The sequence below is a fragment of the Lissotriton helveticus genome, chromosome 7 (assembly GCF_964261635.1).
Source record: "Lissotriton helveticus chromosome 7, aLisHel1.1, whole genome shotgun sequence".
Taxonomy (NCBI): domain Eukaryota; kingdom Metazoa; phylum Chordata; class Amphibia; order Caudata; family Salamandridae; genus Lissotriton; species Lissotriton helveticus.
In genome coordinates, this window is record NC_136068.1 from 484,411,625 (window position 1) to 484,430,739 (window position 19,115).

Genomic DNA, 19,115 nt, shown 5'->3' on the forward strand with positions numbered 1-19,115 from the left:
AGATCTATGTAGAAAATGGTTACCATAGTGGTTATAACAGTACATACTATCATAATTTGTAGAACCCTGCAAATAATCATGTTTGGTAAATTTAGCAGACATTACTAAGTCAGACATCATATTATTAATGCTTTCGAAGTCCCAATCATCAGCAAATGAGCTTGGTTTTGCAAAGTCACTCAATGAGATCTTAATTTGGTGTGGATATTTCAGGATTTCGACCGGACCATAAATTTCATAGTCAGTGTTGTCCCAGGCTACCCCACCCGGTATCGGATTGGCTGTGAAGTTGACTGAAGAAAGTTCTCTTTTCTCGACGTGTGACGATGTGTGTGGTTTGAGGATCAAGTTGATTTTCTGACTTGCTGTGTCCATTTTAGCATATTTTCCCTCAATGAAGCGTCCCAAAGTAAGTACCATGATGAGCCAAAGTATGAGGATAAATGCACCAAAACCCACCCAAAATTCGATCCATGGAGAAATCAGATATGTTTCTTTCAGTTGTTTCAAAAGTTCTTTAGCTTTATCTTTAAAGGTTTTTGATGATGTCTGTGTCTTTGATTCACTGAAGCCTTCAGAGGAATCATCGAAGTTTATGAATTAGCCGGATGCAGTTCTGTCAATTGTTCCAATTGCTTCAGGATTACTGTTTCCTGCATTTTCGCTTGGTACTTCATTGTAGATTGGTGTGTCTCTGCCAAAAGTTTTTATTTGGGTTTTCAGAGGTCTGAGTTCTATTGCATTGTTGCATAGTCCTTGTTGTTCTTCTGTAGGCGTTTCGAATGTGATGAGCCTCTTCGTTAGGACCTCTGTACTGGTAGCAAACCTTGGTGTTCGGCTACTTATTGGGAGTCCACTTGGCCTACTGTTTGTTATCAGCCACATGATTGTGGTTTTACCAGGTCGATGGATACAACTCGGTTCTCCTTTTTACCAGCAAGTGGCGGTAGTACAACAGATCTTGTCCCGTTGATAGACAAGACAGGAACTGCTTTCCTGTAAGAAGGCCCAAATTCCTTCTTTACCGCGATCTTTTCCCTGACTAGGTCCCCGACTTTTGGAATCCAGACAGGTCTTGCTGGGACAGGTGGTGGTTCTTCAGTGGTTGTTGGCTGCTGTTTCAACTTTATGTTGCTCAGGTCTTTTCTTGTTCTGTTTAAGTCCTGCAAAATAGCCAAACGGTCTTTGATATCAAAGCTTTTTTCTTTCACCACTGAAGTCTGACTATCAATGTCAGAGATCAACATCCTAGTTCCAAATAATAATTCGTACGCACTGAATCCCTTCAGAGAATTTCTTGGCAAGTTATTTAGACTACGTTGGACACTTATTAGATGTTTGACCCACCCAGCTCCCGAACCTAATATCCTTTCCATTATAGATTGCTTCATGCCTTGGTTTTTTCTTTACACCATCCCGTATCCCTCAGGAAGGAAGTGAGAAGATTCCCGCTGTGCTATGCTCATTTGGCCATGTTTCCCATCAGGCTGGAGGGCTAGAGTGAAAACAATGGTCAAACGTAGCATGCTCTTAGCGTATATGCCATTTAGACTCGCAAATCTTTGTATAACAGTCCCGACGTCAGCCGAGTGCTGGTGATCTACATTATAAGTGGAAACTAGCCTGTATATGTTAATCGCAAGCCTTCCTTTTTACTCTTGATTTTTTCTGGAGTAAAACGACGAGGTATTAAACTGTTTCTCTCCCCACTGCGATCTCTGTTGCAGTTTGGGCAGTTTTTTACAAACATGGTGTGACGCAGGCTCATGCCTGGCCACCAGTACCGTGATTGTAATTCTTCCAGAGAATCTTTTAGTTTGAGGTGTCTGAGACCCTCGCCCATATGTGCGTCTGCGATTAACAAGTTTCTCCTGTCCATGTTTGGAATCACTCTATCCCCCACTCCAGGGATTCGAGCAAAAGGGACGGAGTTTGCATCGATTATGTATGTATAATTGAGTGGATAGTTGATCGGTAGCGCTGAGCAGTCGCCTTTTGATGACGTTTTCACCGCCAGCACTGTTTCACCGTCAATGTATTTTAATGTACGCTTTTTTCGAACTACGGGAGCCGATTTAGTGGCTGCCGCTGCGGCTGTGTCAGCCAATGAATTCCCTGCAACGTGAACGCCATCACGCTGATGACTCAGTGAGTGTGTCACGTGAGCCCTTGGTAGCTCTTTTTGTAAAAGAGCTATTTGTTCCCAGAGCAGTTTCTGCTTTATTGGTGCATCTGTGTCATCTTTGTAACCTTTTTGAATCCATGTCTGCAAATCCTTGTTATATGATTTGACGCAGTAATATGAATCTGACACTATAAGTGTCGGGAATTCGCGATCTGCATTATCTAGCGCCATTTTCAATGCTAGTATTTCAGTTTGTTGTTCTGAATTAGTTTCTACTGAGTGTGTTTTTGTTAATAGAGGTTTTAGTTTACCTCCGCGCCACACTTCTTTTGTAATCCCACATGTGGGGTTGTATGCCTGTTCTCCCCAAACGGGGGGTTGAGCATGTCCGTCTGTATAAATTACACAGGCGTAATGTCGTAAAGGCAGAATGTCGATTGGCAGAGGGAATGTTTTCTCATATTCTAGATTTTTTAATTCTTCTAGTTCTGGAGTACGGCACATTTTTCTAGAAAATTGTCAGCCAGGCTATATTTGATAATTCATATCCTAAGAACAGGACTGTCAGATGGGCAATTCTGGATTTTTTAAAGTTGAATTTGTAACCCTCTGCTGCGAACCCAAGTATTATGGTGTTCACTCTCTTCAAGTGAGTCTCCAAGTCATCTGTTAAGTAAATGTCGTCGACATAAGATAATGCTTCATCATATATTTGTAGTAATTCTGTTACTCTCGCTGAGAATACTCTCGGGCTGTTCTTGTACCCCTGGGCTAACCGACAGAATTGTTTTTGAGTGCCATTTATTGAGAACGCAGACAAATATCTGCTCTCTGGTGCTATGTTTTGACAAAAGAATCCATTAGAGATGTCTAATGTTGTTTTGTATTTTTTGCGCACTATGTTATTCATTAGTGCAGCACTATGCGAATTTTGCACTGCAAAAGTTTTGCAACATGTGTTAAGGTGTCGGTAATCCAAAACTAGACGATATGAATTGTCTGGTTTGGAGACCGGAAACAAAGGGTTGTTCATTTGTGAGGTGCAAGTTTCAATCACCCCCTGGTATTCTAGCTGATCTAGTATTTCTTTTACCTGTTTTTTAGCTTCTTGCTTAATTGGGTACTGCCTTTGTGCAGTAGGTTGTGATTTTAACTGGATTTTGTGAGGAGGAGAGTCCTCATCCCATCCCACGTGATTTTTATATAAAGCAGGAGCTAGAGCCACTGCCCACTTTCTAGCAAGTGTGTATTTTTTATGAATTGGGATATGATTTGAGAAGGCAGGCATAATTACTTCTTCGCCATGAGGGCAATCCCTGACAAACTCTGGTGGCCAGTCTTTTTCAGCTAGAAGGATATCATAGCCCTTGGAGAGATTATCCCAAAATAGTCCCCTTATTTTTCTAGTCTTATCTCCCTCTATACGTAATGTTATTTCGTATATTTTGTGAGGTTTGCTAACTCTGGTGTCTGCAGTTTCCACTTGAAGATATTCATTCGTGTCCACTGTCTCCAGATGATTCATAACGACTTTGCGAGCTATGCTCACTTCTGCTGCGCTGTCTAGCATTGTCTGAGCCCATTCCCCGTTTTTCAGTTGTGTCCTCAGAATTCTCGGCATTGTTAACTATTTTAATGCTGGCTACCTTCTTCTTTGGAAATTGTAATTTCTTTTTTAGCTGAGCAGGTTCCTTGTCTTTGGACTTGGCGTGCTCTTCTCTTTGTTCTGATCGTCCTCTTCTTTCCGATTTCTGCGAGGAAGTCTGAAAAGATTGAGAGGGACGTGTATCAATGTCTTTATCTATCAGGCTTTTTTATATTATCCCTATTTCTAAGGTTATATCTTTTCCCAGAGGGGTCACTCTGGGGCGACCTGTGTCTTTGGTTCGGAGATTTCTCTCTTCGCCTAGGAGACCTTCCTCTGGACTGGAATTTCTTTTCTTTGGGATTGGATTGTTTGTTTCCATCCCAGCTCTTTTTCTGTGATGTTGAATTATTATTAAAAAATATTTTTTCAGGACTTTCAATTAGTTGTGGTTTTACTGGTATTCCACCTAAACTATCTCTACCTAGTTCCTCATAGGATTTTTCTATGATTCTGGCAATTTCAGCTGGTTGGTCTGCTATATCTGTTTCCTTTAACCTCTGGCGGATCGCCACATTTGCTGCTTCTCCCTTTATGTTGGCTAATAATATAGCCGAGACCTGCTTGAAGTCTTTTAGTAATTTCATACCAAGAGTTAAAGCGGGTTCTGGACCGTATTCGTCTTGAATTTGTTTTAGCACATCTGGTATTACCGAAATGGATGGAACACCGTGCGTTTTTGTGTAGATGGAAGCAAAGACTGTACCCCAAGTGTCACAGTCCTCAATGTGTGGTGCGATTCCCATTGGAAGACAGTCAGAATCCTGTGCTTTTCTAGCGGGGTGGTGTCTGGAAACACCGCCTCTATTTGGGTGATTTTCTGCGCTAGCCAGAATGGTATTTGTTCCCGTTTAGCCGGTACTTTACCTAGGCAGGACTGGATGTTCTGTGGTGTAATTTTATTTGTGTTCCCCTGGTGAGGGGTCAGCTGTGGGAGTTTAATCGCTGGCTGAATTGTTGAAGTCCGCATCACATACTGGACTAATTGTCTATGTATTTTTATTAATTGTTTTAGCTGTGTTAATAGGTTAGCTGCAGACATCCCGTCGATGTCTGGATGTGGTGTGTATCCGGCTAGGACCGGCCACGTTGCTCCTGGTCTACCTAAAGGACCGAGCCTGGTGATGTGATTATTATGTTTTAGGGCGCCATCAAATAAGAGCAAATGCTCTTGAAATTTGAGTGATACTTCCACCTCCTCGAAAGGAGTGTACGTTTCAGGAGGTTCCTCTATTTTGTAATAGTGGAAGTACTTTGTTACAGGATTTGCTGCTGGAAAATTTATCCATGAATAGTATACCTCTGTCTGCCGATATTAGTGTGCCTCAATTACGAATATGACTGTACCACCTCTAGGTGTCAGTCCATTTTCTATAAGTTTTATGGTTATAGATTTCCTTTTAATGACCGGGATGAGTATTATATCCGGGTCTGCTTCCTGTATGGTAGCATCAGCTGCTGCGAGTTCAGTTGCTAATCTAACTGCCTCTCTTTCTTCATCACTGTCTACCATTTTACCGACAGGATGGTTATTTTGTTTGTTTGCAGATCAGGTTTCTTATGGAAACAAAGATTAGATGCACAATATTTTGGAACAGTGTATCCTTCAACGTTGACTATACCAAGAACCATACATAGGAGTTCCCTCCTGCGAGGTCTGGCGGATATGACCTTTTACCCACTCCAGACGTCTTTGGAGTATTATGGGAGAAAGGGGTCTGAGTGAGAAAGCACGACTGAGTTACTTTAAATGTCTTACGTTAGTTTTATCGCCCTTTCCAACCACGTTGGGCGCCATGTAGTGTAGTTCCTATTATCCCAATAGGCTCTGCGCATTGGAATAATACCTTCAATAGTAAAGGCCTAGACCAGACGTTAACTAGGTCTACTACTGACGATATTAGACTTAAAGTTTTGGGTTTGCCAGCTAGCTCAGAGTTCACTAGAAACTTTCTCGAATGTTCAGGAAGGAATTAACTTCCCTGATTAGACAAGAAGGGATTTAGTTTCTGACAACCATAGAACATGACAACTTTGCTTTCCCCTAATCAAGAGTGTATCTCGAGAGTCGTGTGAACAAAAGGCAATTTATTTTACTCAGTCAGTACGTGCATTCTTAGTCTCATCAGAATGTAGAGAAAAGGAAGAGACGGGCGTGTTCAATAAAAAGGTGTTATTTATTGATCAGTCTCTTTTCTCATACAAGAGAAATGGATCGATATTATTGCAATACTTATAGTTAAGTAAAGTGCATACATTAAAAGCAGAAGTATAAAATAATACTGTAAAAACATTGATATGGTTTCTAAGCCATAAGATGTTTTAAAATGAATAAAATATATTATATACACATATACATTTGACTAAACGTACTCAACTGGTGTTTCTAAATACGCCTACCCCGTGTACCTGACCTAAGCCTAATACGTGGCGGGAATAGAAAGTTACAGTTTAAGTTAAGTTTGTTTTTGCCTAGTGAATAACTAAAGAATTATCTGCAAGGGGTTGTTCAGTTCTGTACCTGGAATTAAGGATGAATGAGGGATGGTATCTCTCTCTCTGGTCTCGATATTCCAGGCTGCCTGCGAGGGCTACCCGGAAGCGCCGGTGCTGGATCTCTCGGCAGGAGAAAGCAGCGCGTCTCGTTCTCAGCGCGTCAGGAAGGCGGGGCTGTGCCAGCGGGGTCTGCTCTGCTCTGGGCTTCGGCAAGTATGGCTGCTCCGTCTCGTCACCACCGCGTGTGTTTGCATAGGGCAATATCGGTAATATTTATACCTTTAAGGTGCCGAGATTGACGTAAGGATGGACATAGATACGTCAATAAGGATGTCATACGACTTGCTCGTTAGCACATTCTTTTGCTGAAGTTCTCGGTGAAATCAAAACAATGGCCGCAGGGTTTTGCCCAGGTTGTCATAGGTTTGATTTGTTATGAGAACTCCGTATGCCTTATCAGGGGCTGGAGGAATATCGCTTGTCTAATTAGATCGCAAGCGTTATGACCTAATCAGATAACACGTTCCTGTGCCGTAGTGTGACTGCGTCAGATAACGGTATCTGCATCATGGGGGTTTTCTGCCTCATGGGCTGACTGCTAGTTAACTTGTTGGTTTGTTTAACCAGAATAGGGTCAGGAATAGGGGGATCGATTCAGAACCTATAGGAATACATCACAAGAGGTACTATCACTCCTGCAGAAAAATGCAATAGAAATAGTTCCACAGCACCAAAAAAAACAAAGGAGTATACTCAATGTATTTCCTAATACCAAAAAAGGACGGGTCTCTAAGACCCATCCTAGACCTCAGACCTCTAAATGTCTACATTCAGTCGGACCATTTCCATATGGTCACACTTCAACAGGTCCTTCCACTACTGGTACTAAACGACTGCCTTGCCACTCTAGATCTCAAGGACGCCTACTTTCAAATTCCCATCAACGCAGCGCACAGAAAATATCTCAGATTTGTGCTAGACGGGCAGCACTACCAGTTCAAAGTGCTCCAATTCGGAGTCACAACAGCGCCAAGGGTGTTTACCAAATGCCTAGCAGTAGTAGCAGCACACTTAAGAAGACAGCACATTCATGCCTTCCCATATCTGGACGATTGGCTCATAAAAGCCAGCTCATACATCCAGTGTGTACAACACACTCACACTACCATTCAACTGCTTCACGACTTGGGATTCACAGTAAATCACACCAAGTCGCATCTACAACCCTCACACATACAACAGTATCTCGGCGCTACAATAAACACCCAACTAACCCTAGCATATCCCTCTCCAGCAAGGATAACAAGCGTACAAACTCTTCTAACAAAATTCAAGCCGCAACACTTGCTACCAGCTCGAGTGTTCATGCAACTGATAAGAATGATGGCATCTTGCATATTCATTGTACCTCAGGCAAGACTGCAAATGCGTCCACTTCAAGAGTGCCTAGCACGCCAATGGAACCAGGCTCAAGGTCAACTTACAGACCTAGTGTTGGTAGACGGTCGGACTCATCGTTCTCTGCAATGGTGGAACACCAAAAACCTTTCCAAAGGGCGACCGAGGGCGACCGTTTCTAGAGCCAGTTCCTCAAATAGTCTTGACAGCGGACGGATCGCTCTCTGGCTGGGGAGCCCACCTCCTACATCACACCATGCAAGGCAGGTGGACACCGCAACAAAAGCTACTCCACATCAACCACCTAGAGTTACTAGCTGTGTTTCTAGCCCTAAAAGCTTTTCAAACTCAAGTGTCAGGCAAAGCTGTCTTAGTCCGCACAGACAATATGACCGCTATGTACTACATAAACAAACAAGGAGGGACAGACTCTCCGCAGCTCTCTCAGTTAGCACAGCAGATATGGAGATGGGCTATACCACTAAAGATCTTTCTATTAGCCCAACACGTCCCAGGAGTTCAAAACCCTATGGCAGATCTGCTAAGTCGACAAACTCTGCTAATCCACGAACGGGAACTTCATCCACAAGTCCTTCATCCGTTCTTTCAAATGTGGGGACAACCTCAAATAGACCTCTCTGCCGCCCACGAAAATGCAGATTGCCCAAACTTTGCCGCCAGATACCCACACCCATTGTCCAAAGGCAATGCGATATGGATGAACTGGTCAAAACTATTTGCGTACGCTTTTCCTCCTCTCCCACTACTTCCATTAGTGGTACGCAAACTACAGCAACATTCCCTAACGCTCATCCTAACCGCTCCAACTTGGGCCAAACAATCATGGTACACCATGCTGTTGCAAATGTCTGTAGTACCACACCAAAAACTAAACCTATCTCCACGCCTATTAACGCAGAACCATAGAGTGGTCAGACACATCCAGCTCAGCTCAACCTAGCGATCTGGCTCCTGAGGTCATAGTTTGGTTATCTCAACCTTCCCCCAGAATGTATGAACGTTATCAAAGAAGCTAGACGCCCCACCACTAGAGCATGTTACGCTGCTAAGTGGAAAAGGTTTGTCATATACTGCCAGAACAACCAAATTAATCCTTTAGACATGTCTATTCAACACATCATTGGATATTTATTACACCTTCAAAAGTGTAACTTAGCCTTCACGTCTATCAGGTTACACCTTGCGGCCATTGCGGCATACTTGCAAAATAGGCAACATCTACCTCTTTTTAGAGTGCCAGCTATTAAAGCTTTCATGGAAGGACTCAAAAGAATAATTCCTCCCAAAACGCCACCTGCACCAGTGTGGAATCTAAATGTGGTTCTCACAAGGTTGATGGGACCTCCCTTTGAACCATTACATAAATGCGGATTGCAATTTCTAAACTGGAAAGTAGCTTTCCTAGTAGACATTACCTCTCTCAGAAGGGTTAGTGAACTACAAGCATTTACCATTCAGGAACCCTTTCTGCAAATGTATCATAACAAAGTGGTTCTTCGTACTAATCCTAAATTCCTTCCAAAAGTAATTTCCCCTTTTCATCTAAATCAATCTGTTGAGCTGCCCGTATTTTTCTCGCAGCCTCAAACAGTCGCAGAAAAAGCTCTACACACTCTAGATGTCAAGAGAGCATTACTGTACTACATTGAAAGGACACAACCTTTTCGTAAAACAAAACAACTTTTTGTGTCTTTCTCACCGCCACATAAAGGCAATCCCATTTCAAAGTCAGGGATCGCTAGGTGGATTGTTAAATGTATACAAATATGTTATCAAAAAGCCAAACGCACATTAAAAATCCCGCCAAAAGCCCATTCTACCAGGAAGATAGGGGCTTCAATGGCATTCTTAGGGAACATTCCCCTAGATGACATATGCAAAGCAGCTACATGGTCTACACCGCACACATTCACAAAGCATTACTGTGTAGATGTGCAAACTAAACAACAAGCCGCTGTGGGCCAGGCTGTACTAAAAACTCTGTTTCAAACAACTGCAACAGATACTGGTGGTCGCCGCTAGGTGTTTCAACTGCTATGTAATCTATGCATAGTGTGCAATCTGCAGCTCATATGCCTCGAACGGAAAATGCTACTTACCAGTATGCATCTGTTCTTGGCATGTAGAGCTGCAGAATTACACACGCCCACCCGCCTCCACCGGCTACCTTTATCTGTTCCAGTATTATCTTAATTAGATACATACCACATGGACATCTATCTCTTATACAGCTCCATCACTTCCCTAATGGCGAAAAACAATCTGGGGATGGAGCCAATGACCATGCAGAGTATCATCCAAAGGAGGAGTCACCTATCCCGTGACTTCCAAAGACTTTTCTACAACAAAACAAACTGCAAACATCCGGGCCCAACACTAGGTGGCAATCTATGCATAGTGTGCAACTCTGCAGCTCTACATGCCAAGAACAGATGCATACTGGTAAGTAGCATTTTCCTTATGGTGTATAATCCATCTTCTGCAGATTCTACACCCCTTCCCCTTCTCTCCTTTTGAGGTTGGGGCTGTACTAGAAAGGTTCCATTGTAGGTTTGGGTTGATACTTACATCTGTCTAGTTTCCCCCCTCCTTAGGCTTGGTTGTCCGCCAGGAAAAACAAGCATTGGCATAGCAAATATGTCTTGCCTTTGGGACCTTAAAAGTGTTTAGCCATGCAACAGTTGATGTTGATGCTCCAAGGATATTGTGCTGCATTACTAAATACTTATAAGGTCCCAAAAGCGAGACCTATTGGCTATGCCAATGCTTGTTAAGAGTTGACTATCTTACAGTTGAACGGGAGTTCGCAGCTTGCTCCTATTCAGAGCTGTCATTTTCAATGTCCGGGTTGAGGCTCCGCAGTCCTCATAATTTCGGACACCCCCCTCCCTTCATGCATGGTCTGCCAGTACAGCAGCCCCCCTTAAAGACGGTGCACACAGCTAAGCAGCCTTCTGATTTAGATTATACACACGCATATAACAGTGGGCTTACTTATAATGTATACAAGCATCATCCCTTTTCTATGTAATAAACAGATTATTAAAGCACCCCCTCGATGGAAAGCTTGGCTTGAGCGGTTGACCTCGAAGCTGGGAAACCGGGTTCGCGTCTCTGCAACGACGCTCAACATCCCGTCATCCTGGGCAAATCAATTAATCTATTGCCTACCAAAAATGAATACGTCAGTCTGTAACGCAACTGGTACTCTTGTAAAGCGCTCTGATATCTGATAACCTCGGGTCTAGTTAGCGCTATATAAAACTCTTTAATAAAATAACATATAGAACAGCCGTACAACTATTTTATCTATAATCGCACAGTGTGGAAAGACCATTAAGTAGGTTGCACATTCACTGCATCACATACATGGGTGTTGTGTATATGAGCTTGTGCTGCCCTTCTCTAAACAAAATACACCTAGTCCCTCACATATAGTACACACAGTGTCATGAGTAATCAACACAGAGCACAGCAGTCCTATTATGCAAACTGCACAGAATACAGCATTGCTACCAACATGAGTACACTAAAAAAATAGTGAACCATCCCTTATAATTTGCATACTGTACAGAAGTCTATTAGCTACATGTCTGTATCACACACAGTAAAACCGATACAGATAGAGCTAGAAGTTGATGGTTATACACAGTATATCCCACCTTATAATTTACATACAATAAAGCAGGTCCTTGACAATATCACACACATCACTAAAGTGCTTTTATGTGCCACCATTAGAATAAACCTAGTGTAGTGCTGCTCCTTATATATAATACACAAACTGTGTAACAAGCCTTTTTTATCATGCACATATCACAGAAGCCCCATATGTATTAAATATAGACACCGCAAAGCAACCTATATAAAATAAATATCTAGCATACACGCACATGTTCCAGCAGCCGCTTACATATAATATATGCAGAGGGGACCAGTGCCTTTGAATATAACTTACAGTTTTGCAGACCCTTGCACGTAATATACATGAAACAAAGCTGCGGGTTGCATATTATAAACACACAGTACAAAAGTTCTTAGTATGTCTGGGTCATGTGTATAGGTATGTATGTGTAACATATATGTGTGTGTGTATATAGTCACTAAAAAAGATAAAGGTTACAGGGACATTTGAGTGACGTAATATGCGAGGTCATGAGCAGTGCATTTTGGGGTCTTAAGTTATGGTTTAGTCGGGTAACTATGACTGCTAAATTTCAATGGTTTTGTACGAGTGAAATCTAAACTCAGCTATAACGTCCCTGCTGTATCCTTTGTGCTTTTTTCAGTGAATGTGTATGTGTACGAAGGCCTCAGGCCGAAACATGTAGATAGTTTTGTGTCTCTTATGTTTTTTGCACTGTTTGCACTTTGCATCTAAGAAAATGAAAAGAAAAAAGACTTCTGCAATCTACTACCTGGTGTGAGCTCGGTGTCCTTCCATAATGGTGGCGAAATGCGAGTGAAGGCAGTCGCGGAAATATATATATATATATATATATATATATATATATATATATATATATATATATATATATATATATATATATATATATATATATATGTGTGTGTGTGTAGATATATATGTGATCAAGGCAGGGATCTGCCGAAACGCGTTGTGATGGCGGCTGGTGGTGTTTCTAAATAAATTAAACTGGCACTGAATCTGGGTCTACGCTCGTTTCTTCACTGATCCCGGGAATTGTGCGAGGAGCGAGCTTCACAGTATATATGTATGTGTGTGTGTGTGTGTGTATATATATATATATATGTGGAAAAAACCTTCCTCTTGGAAAAGAAAGCGGAGGCCACAGCAGGGGATAACCAGGGAAGCCATTTATTCGCATAATATGACAGGCGAATGCATTTCGGCATTAGTGAGCCTTCCTCAGTGCCCAAATAGTCATAATACTGTCCTTTGCTCTCCAGAGTCCTGCCACCTATTTAAGAGTTTAAACAGGCTCCGCCCCTAACGAAGTCTGTACACCTGTTGCTTGTCCTCCGATTTCACCTGGACTGCAAGACCCAGAATACACTGTGGATGTCTCGGGTAGGTTATGCAAGGGGTTAACTTACACCAAGTGATTTGCGCTCGATGCAGGACACTGCGCAAAGTGAAAGCAGGTTTACTTGCTTGTTGTTATGCGGATGAAGCCTCCTCCGGTCCCCAACTGCTCCAGCCTTAATTCCAGGGAAACATGTCAGCGGGGGCAGAGAGACAGTGCTCGCCGCCCTGTGTGAAGTGGAATACTTCACAACCGCCTGCTTCTCCCCTATCACCAAGGTGGGCCCAGGCTGTCCGATCCCTCGGAAAAGCTAAACTAATTAAGGTAGGAAGCCAGTAAAGTCTGGGCCACTTGGTAGAGGAGGGGCCTCCGTAGCACGTCTCTGGCCGACGCGAAAATTGTGGCAAAAACCTTCCTCTCGGAAAAGAAAGCGGAGGCCACAGCAGGAGATAACCAGGGAAGCCATTTATTCGCATAATATGACAGGCGAATGCATTTCGGCATTAGTGAGCCGTCCTCAGCGCCCAAATAGTCATAATACTGTCCTTTGCTCTCCAGAGTCCTGCCACCTATTTAAGAGTTTAAACCGGCTCCGCCCCCAACGAAGTCTGCACACCTGTTGCTTGTCCTCCGATTTCACCTGGACTGCAAGACCCAGAATACACTGTGGATGTCTCGGGTAGGTTATGCAAGGGGTTAATTTACACCAAGTGATTTGCGCTCTATGCAGGTGTGTGTGTGTGTATATATATATATATATATATATATATATATATATATATATATATATATATATATATTCACTGAAAAAACCATGGGTTATAGACCATATATAGTTAGGAATTAGCATTTACAAAACCTTATTTTACTCACACAAAACCATTGAAATTCGCATATATAGTTAGTTGCACTAACTATATATCGCGCACCTGCAATCCACTGCTGATCATGTCACATATTACATCATTCATGACATGGTCAGTGACATCACTGATGACATCACTGATGACATCTCAAATGACATCACTGATGACATCTCAAATGACATCACTGATGACATCTCAAATGACATCTCAAATGACATTACTGATCACATCACTGATGACATCATTCACGTGATAATACGATGAACCTCTTCAGACTCTAATATAACCTTAGATACACTGTGTAAACAGACACTCACAGACTGTCACTCATCCATGGAGTTACTCACACACCTAGTCAGTCATGCAAAGAATCAATCACACCTCCATTTCCTCAACTATACAGTTATTCACACCTTACTTATTCAAACATATACTAACACATATTTACTCTCTTATACAATCCCTGATACAAGTTCACAATGATCCATACAGCCACTCACACATTCACTGGCTCTTATGCACAGTTATTTATATATGTCAACTCTCACATGTACTGTGTTTTACATATGTACTTACTTTGACATGTAGCACTGAGATATCCATTCACTCACCAATACACTCATGCACACAGTCAACCGCCCATACAGCTGTTTCCACATGCACTTTTGAACCCATACATCTAGTGAATCAACTGCTCACACATCTATGCACAGAGTCATACACCTCCCAGCCACCCACACTCAGTCTCCCATACAAATACTTGGGCAACCAATCAATAACCCATATAGTTACTCATATAGCTACTGATCAACACATGCAGCAGTTTACAGAACAACAGACATAATGATGCACAAATTAAGACAGTTTAGTCACTAACCCATGCACTCAGTGAGACACATTTAATCACTCACTCATACAGTCAGTCATGCACCTACTAAATCCTTCATCCAGACACTTCTACATCCACTCATTCTTCAATATGTAAGACATATTTTAACTTTACAGAAACATACAGTCACTGGATGTTGTCATCAGTGATGTCATCAGTGATGTCATTTGAGATGTCATCAGTGATGTCACTGACCATGTCATGAATGATGTAATATGTGACATGATCAGCAGTGGATTGCGGGTGCGCGATCTATAGTTAGTGCAACTAACTATATATGCGAATTTCAATGGTTTTGTGTGAGTAAAATAAGGTTTTGTAAATGCTAATTCCTAACTATATATGGTCTATAACCTATGGTTTTTTTCAGTGAATTTTCAAGGTTTTGTAAATGCTAATTCCTAACTATATACGGTCTATATCCTATGGTTTTTTCAGTGAATTTCAATGTTTTTTTAATAGCAAATATCAAAAGCTGTAAAATGTATTCTTCTTTTAAAGGAAAAGTATATTTTATATGTATTTAATATAATTTTTTTATGTATATAAATTTTTTGAGGGAACGAATTTATCAACTATCATGCTAAAGAAGAGTGTGGGGGAAAAAAAACAAAGAGGAGGACTAAGAGGAAAGAACAATCAGTTCAAAATTACAATTGCTTTAAAGCATGAAGTGCTTTTCCACACATTTACATTTAAATAACCCATATTAGAACATACAAAATATCTACAGAGGAGACGGTGTACATTGAATTTTAGACTCTTCATTGGTACCTACATGTTGGTACTTACATCACCCACACAACACAATAGCTCTATTCAGAGCTACCCTACCTCAAAGCACTCTAAAATATTATTTTAATATTTCCCTTGGTTTTCCCCTTGTTACGCTTTCCGGAACGCTACCCGGTGCGCGGACCGGGCGCTAACCGTGCGAATTTTTTTTTTTTTTTTACATATATGGGCCTCCTCAGCCACCCTCAGAAAACCTAGGGGGTCAGGATATGTCTCCCGTGCCCCTTTATACCCATTCCCAACATTGTTTATCCTCCATCTTGTGACTAAATTCGTCCGAAACACAAGATGGCGGACTCCCGTTACGCTACCGCTGAGCTACCCGGTTCGCGTACCGGGTAGAGCTTCCACCGCGAAAAATCTAAATTTTTTTTTTTTTTTTTCCCCCGCGGGGCCCTTTAATAGCCCCCACATCAATCCTAGGGGGTCAGGAGGGGTCTACCTTGCCCCCTTTCATTCATTTCCCCCTTCGTTTATTTCCACCTCTTGTCTCTCGATCCTACCGAGAGACAAGATGGCGGCCGCTCCGGACTGTTTAGAATGTTGACAGTCACCGGAGAGCCAATCCGCTTCTCCTCGCGAAGTTCCGTTACGCGTCTGGTACGCTAACCGGGACGCTGTCACAGATATATATACTTTTTTGAACGTTAATTTCTCAAAATCCACTGGAGCACATATCTTGAGACCTAGCAAAGGCACATCGGGCAAACAGTCTCTACAATTTTGCCAAGTTTCATAGAAATCCATCCAGCCGTTCGAGCTAAAAGTGAGTCCAACCGCCCTATGGAAAACTCAATGTTAAAAACACGTTTTGGGACCCCCCTTTTTTCTCGGCCCCTGCTTGACGAAACCCCCCCAAACTTTCAGGGGACGCTCAGAAACAAAATGTGCCATTTTCCTGAAAATGTCAGCCAATTCCGTCCATCAACGCCAAAGTTATTCAACATAGAATTTACAGAAATCCCTATTCAAAAAAATTATAACTATATATACCTACTGGCGACTGCCAGTAGGTAATATATATATATATATATATATATAGATAGATAGATAGATAGATAGATAGATAGATAGATAGATAGATAGATAGATAGATAGATAGATATATAGATCATTTCTATGGCAAAATGAAACCCCTCATTTTGTTCCTTTTCAAATTAAATGTATTAAGTGTTACCACTTTATTCCAATCAAGATGACTTCAGGTGTGCCATACTTTTGTCATAAGTAAGACTGTTAGCGTTCTAGTTGTTCTTTAGAACACTCTGGGACATTCTGTCATTGGGCTATAGTTGGGCTACATCTGGCTGATATTTGGGCTACATTTGGGCTCTTTTGTCTCTGGTGGCCATCTTTGGGCTACATTGGGCTACATTTGGGCTCTAACATATATATATAGCCCAATGTAGCCCAATATATATTTTTCAAAGTTAATTTTCGTAAAAACCACTGGAGCATATATCTTGAGACATAGCAAAGGCACATCGGACTACCAGTCCCTACAATTTTGCCAAGTTTTGTGGAAATCCCTTCAGCCGTTCGAGCTAAAAGTGAGTCCAACCGCCCTATGGAAAACTCAATGTTAAAAACACATTTTGGGACCCCCCTTTTTTCTCGGCCCCCGCTTGACGAAACCCCCCCAAACTTTCAGGGGACGCTCAGAAACAAAATGTGCCATTTTCCTGAGAATTTCAGCCAATTCCGTCCAACGCCAAAGTTATTCAACATAGAATTTTCAGAAATCCCTATTCAAAAAAATCCTAACTATATATACCTACTGGCGACTGCCAGTAGGTAATATGTATGTATGTATGTGTATATGTAGCTCAGATTCCTCCCAATGCGTTAGGAAAACAGCAGGTTGGTGATTAAACTCTTGATTTAATGTACAGAGTCACCAGACGCGTTTCGCAATAAAGCTTCGTCAGTGTTGATACTCGCGCGAAGATCAGCAGTGTATTTAAAACAAAGTCACATGGCTCGTGCATAGCATAGCAAAGATAGCACAGAAAGGGGACTACATTCTACAGGCAAAAGATCGCGCCATTTTCGAATGTGCAAATTAGATCTGTTGTCATGTCATATGCGTTCCTGACATTGCTTTGTGGAGCTGGTATGAAACAATCCTGCCGTGTATCGGCTTATCATCCCGGATATTGGCATCATATCAAAAAATTACAGTTTAAACCAAATATAACGTAATAATGGTATAAATTGTGAACCTATATACATAAAGAGGTCTTTGAGAATCTCGCCGTGGATCGGCAAGTAACCCCCTTCCCCATCTTAGTTGGGGGTTATTATGATATGTTTTATTAGCCAACACAACCAGGATATAATGTATCAGATGTAACTCAGCTACCACACTCATCCATCTATTCTATTATAGCCATATTAACAGTGCAACATTATTTAGAGTAAAAACCGTAAGGATCTAATTGACAAAATTAGATGCATATCATCACATATTTTATACATATGTTAACTGATCAAAAATCAAAAACTCCAGGCGTCTAAGTTGCTTTATCCTGTCCCCCCTCTTACACTGGCAGGGATATGGTCCAGTCCAAAATACTGCAGCTTATTTCTGTCTCTGTTATGTGTGTCGGCAAAGTGTCTTGCAACAGGGTATGAGAGATCTACTTTCTCAATAGCCCTTTGGTGTTCAAGTATTCTGATTTTTAGCGGGTGAATCGTACTACCCACGTATCTGAGACCACATGGGCATACGAGACAGTATACCGCAAATGGTGTACTGCAGGTCAGAAACTTCTTAATGGGCTTAATCATCTCCACCCCTGGTACCAAATATGTTAGCGTTCTCTTACTTCCTGCGCAGGCCTTGCATTTACCGCAGGGGAAGAAGCCCTTCATTTCAGCTAATGTGTCTTTCTTCGGTTTCTTTTTTCGAAGTGATTATTATATATATATATATATATATATATATATATATATATATATATATATATATATATATATATATATATATATATATATATATATATATATATACTCATACTCATACTCATACTCATACTCATACTCATACTCATACTCATACTCATACTCATACTCCTACTCTCCAATTACCAAGGAGTGACCATACCCAAACCGAAAAAAGCACTCATGGGGGTAGGATTCGTAAGTTCATTACGCCTTCCTCTAGCCAAACTGATGCGTTTCGGCTGATGTGTTTCATCATACCACCTTTCACTGCTTGCCTTAAACTATCATTAGTTGGTGACATAGTGAACACACACACCACACCACACACCCCCGTAGGCGCTTCCTCTGTTTAGTGTTCATTGTTTGCTTGAGACTGGAGATATGTCTGTTGATGTTTTGAGAAATGTGTGTTGAGAATAATGTCCTAATATAAAAAAAATGTTTTTGGCAACAATGAAAAAACAAAATGTAATTGTAAAGCACGTTCTAAACAAGTTTATTTTCATACACTGGGTAGGATTCTTTGGTAGATGCCTGTGTCAAGAATGGGCCTGCGAAGGTGAATGCATCAGGTGTGCTGATTAATGGTCTAAGAGGAGCACGGTTTCCCAGTACTGAAAGAAATGCAAATAGCTCTGATAAATATCAAAGTGGCGCGTGATAATTTGCATCCCCATGCATGATTCTCGGGCACCAAAACAGCCCCCAGTGAGATTTCTCAACACTGGCAGGTTCCAACCGTTTGCGTTGAGAGAGCTGCCGCTCGATTAGAAAATCTACTCGAGCGGCAGAAAAAAGCATCACCCTCTGGTGTGCTGTGTGGTGCCATTCATGCTAATCTTACAGTGTGAAACAAGCTCCCAGTACTAAACAGCGTGACGTGCTGTATTCCGCCCACTTGCTTCGGAACTTCGCGAAATGTCAGAGT

At 41.7% G+C, this 19,115-nt stretch overlaps 1 protein-coding gene across 4 annotated transcripts in view; it reads left to right on the forward strand.

Moving 5' to 3' along the window:
- Nucleotides 1–19,115, forward strand: part of FBXL19 (F-box and leucine rich repeat protein 19) — a 287,065-nt gene that overhangs the window by 167,344 nt on the left and 100,606 nt on the right. The gene's annotated exons all lie outside the window — the stretch shown is intronic.